Source organism: Bufo bufo, chromosome 9, assembly GCF_905171765.1.
Source record: "Bufo bufo chromosome 9, aBufBuf1.1, whole genome shotgun sequence".
Classification (NCBI taxonomy): Eukaryota; Metazoa; Chordata; class Amphibia; order Anura; family Bufonidae; genus Bufo; species Bufo bufo.
In genome coordinates this window covers 20,138,678-20,148,554 of record NC_053397.1, presented here as the reverse complement: position 1 = coordinate 20,148,554, position 9,877 = coordinate 20,138,678, and the positions used below count along the sequence as shown (strand labels likewise).

General features: G+C 47.8%; 1 protein-coding gene across 3 annotated transcripts in view; it reads left to right on the top strand.

Moving 5' to 3' along the window:
- Positions 1-478: 478 nt before the first annotated feature.
- SETD5 (SET domain containing 5) overlaps positions 479-9,877 on the top strand; it is a 95,789-nt gene continuing 86,390 nt past the window's right edge. For all 3 annotated transcript variants that reach the window (XM_040406625.1, XM_040406626.1, XM_040406624.1), the window contains exon 1: positions 479-817. The gene's annotated coding sequence lies outside the window, so the exon portion shown is untranslated. The remainder of the gene's footprint in view (positions 818-9,877) is intronic.

Here is a 9,877-nt window from a genome sequence, read left to right as displayed (position 1 = left end):
CCAGCAGCAGGCCATATGTCTGTCTACCTAAGGTGGAGGGTATTACATAAAAATTATATAATAGTTATAAAATGGCAATATCATTATTTTTATCAAAGACTAGATTTCACAGCCAATGTATTATACAATATAGCAATTAGCAATCGAGAACATATACCTCCAGAATACATCTGTCTATATACACGTATTCACACGATACATGGGCGTGAGGCCGCAGCAGAGGAGCAGCAGCCCGTGCGCCTTCCTCGCCGCCTCTCCTCCTACTGTGGGAAAACAGCTCTCAGCGCGGGTACTCACTGCATCGCGTGACAGCCCTGCGATGATTGACACCGTCTGCCGCCCAGTAGGCGGCGAGCTGGGCTCCGTCCAACCAATAGAACGAAAGCCTATGGGCGTGGCCGCGGCCTCCGCCCCCCGTTCCCGCCGCCCCTGCCGCCGGAGCCGGGGATCCCCGTGTGGTCAGTCGCGTTTCCGCCCGTGGAGGTAGCAAGTCGGCGGGGGGAGGGGAAGCCGTGTGGAGCCGCTGTCGATGCGGATTGAAGGGGGTCGGGGAGAAGTTGTATTGTATCACACCCCCGAGCAACGCGGAAGAAGAAGGAGTCGGAGCCGCGTGAAGGCACATTGCACCGACAACGGATATACAAAGTCTGGAAGTCGCCGAGCGCTGTCCCCTGCTGGAGTTTGTGTCAGGCGCTCGGCAGAGGCGCTCAGGAAACACCGCTGCTTCGGTTGAGGCCTAGTGTGTTTTGGGACTTTGGGACGTGCGGACGCGTTCTGGGCTCCGTCCATTGGGGCAGGCCTGGTCCTGCCAAGACGGGTAAGTGCAGCAGACGTTTCCCTGAGGAGACTTTGCCTTATTTTTGGCACTTTTCGCCGGGGTGTTCGTGCCTCGTCCTGAGGACGCTGCTGGAAGTGGCTGCTTGCTCCTCGCTGTCCGGGCTTCCCCGGCGGGCCGCTAGAGGACGGGCTCGGGGGCTTTTCTGGGAGCTTTTACACTCTTTAATACGGGATACGTTGCTGGTGTTGGACATGGCTTCCTGTGCACCAGATACCGAAATCTGCCACCGTCTGCACACACAGCTGCCCTGCTGCATGGGGTGGGCTCCAGAGCAGATCACATGGGGGGCTCATAGGGTGTCAGATCAGACACCACACAGGGTCCCAGAGCCCCAAACATGGCTCTTTGGGGTCCCAGGCATCCTACCCCCTCCATAGAGACGAAATACTCCTGCTATTGAGGTAAATACCCCCATCATAGATATTAACACCCTCTCCACCATAGAGGTTAAGACCTCCTCTGACTTGAAGCTGAATAACCCCTCCACCAGGGAGACTAATGCCCCCTCCACCAGGGAGACTAATGCCCCCTCCACCAGGGAGAATAATGCCCCCCTCCACTGTGGAGCATAATGCCCCCACCATAGAGGTTCTTACCCCTCCACCAGGGAGAATAATGCCCCCCTCCACTGTGGAGCATAATGCCCCTCCACCATTGAGAATTATGCCCCCTCCACTCAATGCCCCCTACACTGTGGAGCTGAATGCCCCCACCATAGAGGTTCTTACCCCTCCACTGTGGAGCATAATGCCCCCCCCCCCCCCACCATTGAGAATTATGCTCCCTACACTGTGGAGCAGAATGCCCCCCTCCACTGCCCCCACCATAGAGGTTCTTGCCCCCCCCCCCATTGAGAATAATGCCCCCTCCGTAGATGTTAATACTCTCTCCACTATAGAGGTTAATACCCCCACCATACAGGTTTTTATCCCTCCACCTTGACCCATAATACCCTACCATAGATGTGTTTACCCCCTCCACGACAGAGCATGATACCCCTCTCTTAGAGGTTAATACCTCATCCCCTATGGCATTAAATACCACCAACCTAGAGGTCAATACCCCCCTCCCTCACCATGGAGCATAATACCCCCTCACATTAAGTTTTTTTTTTTTTAATTACCCCCTCCCCGTGGCAGTTCAGTACTTTATGAAATCAGACGTGTATTTGCACTGTTACTTGTATGAGAGCTGATACCACTCCAAATCAGACTACTACCCCCATTATAGCAATCCCTGGAACATCTGTTACATAGGAGTCCAGAGCTGGGGGTAGATGGGGGGGGGGGGGGGGATAATATTTCTTATGCCTCCAGTTCACTACAGGCTTGTGCTACGTAGACAGTTCTACATGGGTGATCTGTGTATACAATGGCACTACTGTATATAGGAGCTTAGGCTTCTAGTTTTAGGTTTGGGCACTCTATGGGGTCTTAGATTCTTACAGGGTGTATTGTATTGGTGAATTTTGGGCTTTTGAACAAGCACTGGGTATAGTTATAACATTGGTGAGATTTGCTGCTGCTCCATAAGGCAGCTCTATGTGGGGGGGGGGGGGGGGGGTATGATGGTCCTGCAGCCTGTTTCATATGGTCCCTGCATTTGCTGATTTTTAGGGTCCCCATGTAATGGGTTTGCATTGGGAGCTATATTAGACTAGGGGTTTGCCCCATAGTAGATCTCATGATTGCTGAGAATCCTATAGAGTCCATAGACTGGTTTACTCTTTACAGTATATTTAAAGGGCATGCTCGCAAATATATCGCTACGATGAGAACCGGCCATGGTTTAGATCAGTATCACTGAATTCTAGTGTTTGCATTGCCCCACAGGGGCGATCCTTGTCCGGCTGTTGTCAGGTGGCACCATAGTAACAATAATGAGCACGAAAAATTTTGGAAAAGTATCTGAGATTTTAATACAGACCTAGTTTGGGGTGAGGGATGCTGTTTGGCAGGATTTATCAGAAACACAATGGTTCGGAAAGGGATTAAGCAGGAGTTTTGGGGTACCCATGTGCCCTGTGTTATACCATGGTGTATTGGCCGCAGAGGCAATGAATATAGGACTGGTCTGTTAGAGGATCCTTCCATGCAGTTGTGGTCCCTAATTCCCCATCATCCCCCATGGCTGTGATCCTCCCTAGTCTCCCTGTCTGTACCTGAAGGCTGCAGGGAATTCACCCCTCCTCTCCTCCTCCTCCTCTCCCTCCCCTCCTCCATCCTTAGCACAAGTATCCAAGAGGAAGGATCCCCTTTAACCACCATTTCTATTGTATTAGCAGTGGGGTCGGAGGGTGGAGTTCGGGCCTTGCAGTCAGCTCTGTACAGTCTTTAAGAAAGTGATTTGCATGGTTAAAAAGTGCTGTAAAAGAATACAGAATGCGCCATTGTTCCTCCTCTGCTTTTGTTTTTGGCAACATAGTCACCTGTAAAGTTGTACATTGTTTACATTGTTTCTCCGGAGCTGCAGAGTTGGAAGGTTTTACAGTTTGTTGTGTCCATTGTGAAGCATTAGTGGAGTTTTTTTTTTTTTTCTCCTTAAATTCAATCTTTGCAGTTTTAATCTCAGTACTGGTCCCCCCCCCCTGATCTCCCCTCCCAGCCAGTTCTCAAGCCTAGGAATTCCTTTCATGCTCGCTCTGCCTGCTCCTTCTCAGCTTACATGCTACAGTCTCTGCTATATTTTTGGTTTTCCCCCGAAACTCAGCGTAAGAGAGTTTGCTGTTTGCTTAAGGGATTCTCTAGCCTTCTCTCCTCCGAACCCCTGGTTACCACCCTCTGTAGTACTGCAGGCTGCACGCTTACTGCTCCCAGCTGGAGGAGCCCCATTAGGAAGACTGGCGGTGCAGCTCTGTTGTCGGGGGTCCTTGCATACCAATGTATCCGAAATGCTGGGGTGTATTATGAAGCAATTCTTCTGCAAATTAGCTCATATTGGCAAAACCATAGGCCCCTCCGAAAACGAGTGCGATGTGTAGACAGCTGTTTTAGAGTTCTCGTCCCCTTGTATGTGCAGAGCGGGGTGGTGTCTTAGATGCAACTCTACGGGGAATGGGGGGGTACTGGTCTCGTTGTATGGAGACATTTTATTTTAAGTTTTTCTTTCAGGCAATGCTCTATTCATTAAAGTATGACGCTTTTGGGTATAAAATGCAGATCGCCCAACCTTCCCTAAAGGGGAAATATGTTTTTTATGATCAGTGGAAAAGGGCGTCCTCGGAATAACTTGCCTTTGTGGGTCAGGCAAGCCTTTCCTGAAATACAGTGCCTGATCCTTCATCCACAATTCTCGGTTTTTAGGCTGTTCCAACCCCCCCTGCTGGGGATACACGACCTGGCCACTAGATAACAGTGTCTTGGCTGTGCAGGGGTTAATGTGTGGAAAGTAGACGTCTTGTAGCCAGGTGTTTTTCATTGCTGGTGGATTAGATAGAAGGGGGAAGCATGAGAGGTATCCACGGTTAACCATTCACAGTCTGGGATTGTTTAGAACGGCCACTGGGTTTCCTTCCTGGTGGATTGCACGTGTTATATCCTGGGATATATATGTTTTATCTGCTTGAGGGGGGGAAAAAACCCACACGATTTCCTTTTCCAAGGTCGTGCAAAGCAGTGAAGTTTGCACTGGTGTGAATAGCTGTCCCTTGGAGCCACCGGTAGGTTACCTCTTGCTAATGCCTGGGGTTTAGATTAGTATATGGGTACCTGTACCTGTTCATCTGGATTATGGTGAATATATGGAGGTTCTAGCTCAGTAGTGCGCCCTCATGGCTTTATTTTTGGGGGACAGGGTGCTTATTTTTTACTATTTTGCTCTTCATATCCTTGTATTTTATATTTTTTAGCTATAGAGTAATTAGTTATATTGGTCATATCTCTACAGGAACTGATCGCAGTTATGACTGTGGTGTGATCTCCGTTCGTTCAGTATGTACTTGTTAGGTGGTCACTACACCCCAGGACTGAGTTGTTTTGAGCTCTTGGTTTTCTAGTAATCTTAATATTTGCCCCTGCATTATTTTCTTGCTGTGATAAGTGCCGGGTAATATCTACTGTCCCTGTATGGAATGGTCCTTGTGGTTTTTCACAGGATGTGAGTAGAATCTGGGATCAGTCCTGTGAAGTGCGCATTACTATCCATACCATGCTTCTCCGGGAGATAAATGAGGAGCAGAAGGCTTGGTGCGCCGCCGCGGAGCTGCTGTTGCTACGTGAGACTCTCTAGCGGTGCTGTCCATCTCCAGGGATAGACACCACGTCCTTTAGCCGAGGCTGCCTGCTCCTTGGAGAAAGGCACTGGCTGAGCCTTAGTAATGAGATGGCTGTCTTGTTTTTTTTTTTTTTTCTTAACCATATTTCCTGTCATTCATTTTCAGCTGATTGTTTCTGGTTGAAATTAGTTTTGGTCTTACTCATTTTGCTTTATGAACACTATTTTGGCTCATTCACTTTGAGACGTTGCTCTTTCAAGATGCTCAGTGGGTTGTACCAGAAAATAGAATATAGGGGGAAAAACTGCATTACTATATATATTTATATATTTATATATTTATATATATATATATATATATATATATATATATATATATATATATATATATATCCGATGCAGGATACAGCAAAGGAGATTATCTAGGTTATTTTGGGCAGGTATAAACATACAAAAGCATAGAATTTCTATAAAGAGCTGTTCTCGTTATATAGTTAGATTAATAACTGCAGGTTCCCATACACTTTAAAGGGGTTATCCCATCTCAGACAATGGGGGCATATCGCTAAGATATGCCCCCATTGTCTGATAGGGGCGGGTCCCACCTCTGGGACCCGCACCTACAAGGAGAGCGGAGAAATTTGAGGAGGGCCGCCCTCCATTCATTTCTATGGAGCCAACGAAAATAGCCAAGCGCTGGCAAGGCTATTTCCGTCGGCCCCATAGAAATGAATGGGAGCGGTGGCCGCGCATGCGTGGTGCGCTCCTATTCACTTCAGTGGGTGAGGCAGGGAGCTGCGCCTGGTGGTGGACGTACCCTGGAAAACCCGGGGTCCTCCAGCCACAACTCTCCCCGGCTCCATTCTTGTAGGTGGGACGCGCACCTATCAGACAATGGGGGCATATCCTAGCGATATGCCCCCATTGTCTAAGATGGGAATACCCCTTTAAGTAGCTGTCACTGTTCCTCCCGACTTCCCAATACACATGCGTACTTGGCTGGTCCGGGTGTGCATGTGTTCTCAATGGAGATGCTACCAGACACTTCTGATGGTAGATTTTCTCCCATGAGAACAAAATTATCTCTTGTTCTGAATATATACACAGCGTGCCCAATACTCCATTCTCCACCTACACATAATGAAGTTGCCTGGTCCTGTTGAAATTGGGTTTGGATGACTTTACTGTTGTGTACGGGCACCTTTTAGGGCTCATGCACACTGCTGTAGTTTTGGTCCGTATCCATCCTGCTATTTTTGCGGATGAAATGCGGACCCATTCATCTCGGCAAAAGATGCGGACAGCACACAATGTGCTGTCCCCCTCTGTAAGTCTGTTTCATGGCCCAGCAAAAAATAGAACATGTCCTATTCTTCGATGGAGTGCTTCTGTAGGGTTCCGTTCCGTGCTTTCGTTCCACAAAAAGATGCAACTTGTTCTATCTTTTTGCAGAACGGCAGGATCGCGGACCCCATTCAAGTGAATGGAGTCGTGATCAGCATGTGGCTGGCCCGCAGTCGGTGCCTATGCATTGCGGACCGGGCACGGAGCCCTTACTTTTGTGGGCAAGAGGCCTTAGGGCCATATGATGTTTGTAAACCTTCCATTTTTTTTATCACGCGTGTGAAAAATGCAAACGCATTGCACTCGCGCGGAAAAAACTTAAAGCCATCGCAGCAGACAAAACTGACTGAACTTGCTTGCGAAATGGTGCGAGTTTCACTGAACGCATCTGGACCTAATCCGTCACGCTCGTGTGAATGAGGCCTAAATGCTGCATAGATGGCCACAAAAGACTGGACCAGATCTCTTTAGGGGACTGCTTTTGTGCTTTTCCCTTTCGAGATCCTGTTTTTGTAGATCCTTACACAGCTCCCACAGAAGTAACTGGCTGGATTCCCAGATTTAAATATATATATATTTTTTTTTTTTTAGCCAAAGCCAGTATTTGTTACCTAAAAAGTAAAAACCCAAAGGAAAGGCATAAGGGTTTTTTAGTGGTAGTGAATATCATTAGAATTTTCATATAATGTTTGAGCAGTTAGGCTCATGTAATGGCATGCAGTCATTGAATGACGATCAATAAGTTATTTTTTATATTATATATATTTTTTTGATTGGACAAATCTGCCTGACAGAAATATTATTAGTCGCTGCCACGTCCTCTCGTCTTACCAAAAATTCACCAGTCGTCAGGAACAACAGTCGTGATGACGAGTAAATGGCAAAAAAAAAAATAGGGATGTATATGTGTTTGGATGTCTTTTGAATGCAAACGACTCAGTAAATTGTCAATTGCTGCTCAGTAATGAAATAACATAGCTGTGCATCTAATCGGACCCCTACCCATCATCTCTTTTGGATCTACTCCTAGCTCTGGCTTGAAAAAAATCCCATCAAAAATGGCGCGGTGACTCCAGCCATATGGCTTTCTGTAGAAACCTATTTCTAAGTCTTTGGCACTTGGGATTTCAAAGTGCGGTTGAATGTGATCCTACAATTGCTCTGTGTGTTTTGGTCAGCCCCTCGCTCTACACACTCAGATTAGAAAGTCTCCCATTGATGAGCCCATTCTTTCTTTTCTCCCATGACAAAGAAAGGCCAGAACTCCCGCCAGCTTCTAGCACATTGGGGGGTCTCTAAGGCATCTGCGTCTGTATGGCTGGACTTGAAAATTTTATCATACTTGGTCAATGGCTTACCTTGGGGTGGGTTTCAGGAATTGTGCAAGTGCAAGGCAGCATGCTGCTTAGGGAAGAGCCCTGGATTTTCTTTGGAAATGTTTTGCTCGTAATTTGGTAGTCCTATACCAGTTTGCTTGACGTTTGCGAGCCGGTTTGAAACAAATGCGGTCAGCGGGAGCAGGCAGTTCCGAGAACAGCCGCCGGTGGCTGCATTTGTTTCAGACCGGCTCGCGGCGCAGGCACAGGTAAGGGCTTACCTGTGCATCGCCGGACTTGTGATTTAAGATGGCAGCCCACATGTGTTCGTTGGCGAACACTACGAACTGGCCATCACTAGCGATGGCTAATCATGTCTTTCGTACCAGCTACCTACATTGCCGTACCTGGAAGGTAAATAGTGATAAACCTACATATGGCAGAATATGCCCCCCACCCCCCAATCCCATTAATACTATTCTGTGAGGAAACAGAGCTCCCTGTTAGATAGAAGATGTACCTGGCCTAAGAGCTTGGCAAAGTTCTAATTGCATTTGATTTTTTTATTTATTTACCTGTAATGTGTATAGATGCAGACACACTGGGCCGTGTTCACATCTGCATCGGAGGCATCTTATGTAAAAAAAACACTGGAGAAATGCTGCATACAGGACTGTTATGTCTGGTAAAATGCCACTCCCGAACATAAACCAGACGGCCCCCGTTATCGTCAGTCGGGTCCATCTGGCACCCATTGTCTCAGTTATGTTCTGGGTCACCCGCTTCCATTTTTTTCATAGTTATGCTCTTATAAAGGTGCATTAGCGCCGAATTGAACAAGACCAAACCTTTTGGCCTATTTCACACAAGTACGTTTTCTGTCTGGATGCGACTGACCGACTGGACCGAATGAGCGTTGTTTTTCACTGATCGTCTCTGCAGCATGTCCCAGATTGTGCGTTTTTCACACAGCCCTGGTCCCGTAGAAATTAATGGGGCTTGCGTGAAAAAACAAAAGGCATCTGTTATTCACTGATTGCTGCTTGGAGATGTTCAGTGTTAAGCCTCATGTACACGTCCATGACACACGGACCGTACGATACCGGCCTGGATTTTTTCTGAGTGCAGGAGCGCACGGCGTCATTGGTTGCTATGACGCTGTGCGCTTCCTGCTGCCGCCGCAGTACAGTAGTGCACTGGTATGATCTATACCAGTGTATTACTGTACTGCGGCGGCAGCAGGAAGCGCACGGCGTCATAGCAACCAATGACTCTGTGTGCTCCTGCACTCAGAAAAAATCCAGGCCGATATCACACGGACCGTGTGCATGAGGCTTTATTCTTCAGTTTTTCTTTATGCGTGTGAAAAACGCATCAAAAACTGATTGCAACCGGGCTGAAAAACCGAAACGCTGAACGCTTAAACTTGTGTGCAAAACAATCAGTTTTTTCCCTGAACCAAACCTGACTCATTGCTTGTATGAAATAAGCCTTATAGGGGTTGTGCTCAATGTCAGATAGGGGTGGGTTCCAGAGGAGGGACCTGCACCTTTCTCTAGAACGGAGCCCCCAAAGTGAAACGGAGCGCACCGCGCATGCGTAGCAGCCCTCTATTCATTTCTATGGAAGTTTGGAAAATAGTCGAGATCGGATGGAGCGGTGGCTTCACTTGCATGGTGCGCTCAACATTCATTTCTATTGGACTTCGGAAGTAGCTAAGCATGCTTGCCTGGCTATTTTCGGAACTCTCATAGAAGTGAAAGGAGAGCAAACCCCACATGCGCAGTGCGCTTTCGTTCACTGAGGCCCCCGTTCTAGAGATAGGTGCAGATCCCACACCTATCTGACATCTGTGGCATATTCTAGCGCAGTGGTAGGCAACCTCCGGCTCTCCAGCTGTTGTGAAACTACAACTCCCAGCATGCTGCTCTTCTCTGCTCACAGCTTTCATAGAAATTAATGGAGCCTGCTGGGGATTGTAGTTTCAGAACAGCTGGAGTGCTGAAGGTTGCTGTCCCCTATCCTAGCAATATGCCACCAATGTGTAAGATGACACAACCCCTTTAAGAATATACTAGATAGAAATGCTACTCGATAATAGTGCACCAGAGACAGAAGCGGCTACTTGGCTTGTACTGGTGATGGGCCTGGAGAAGGCCTTGTGCAC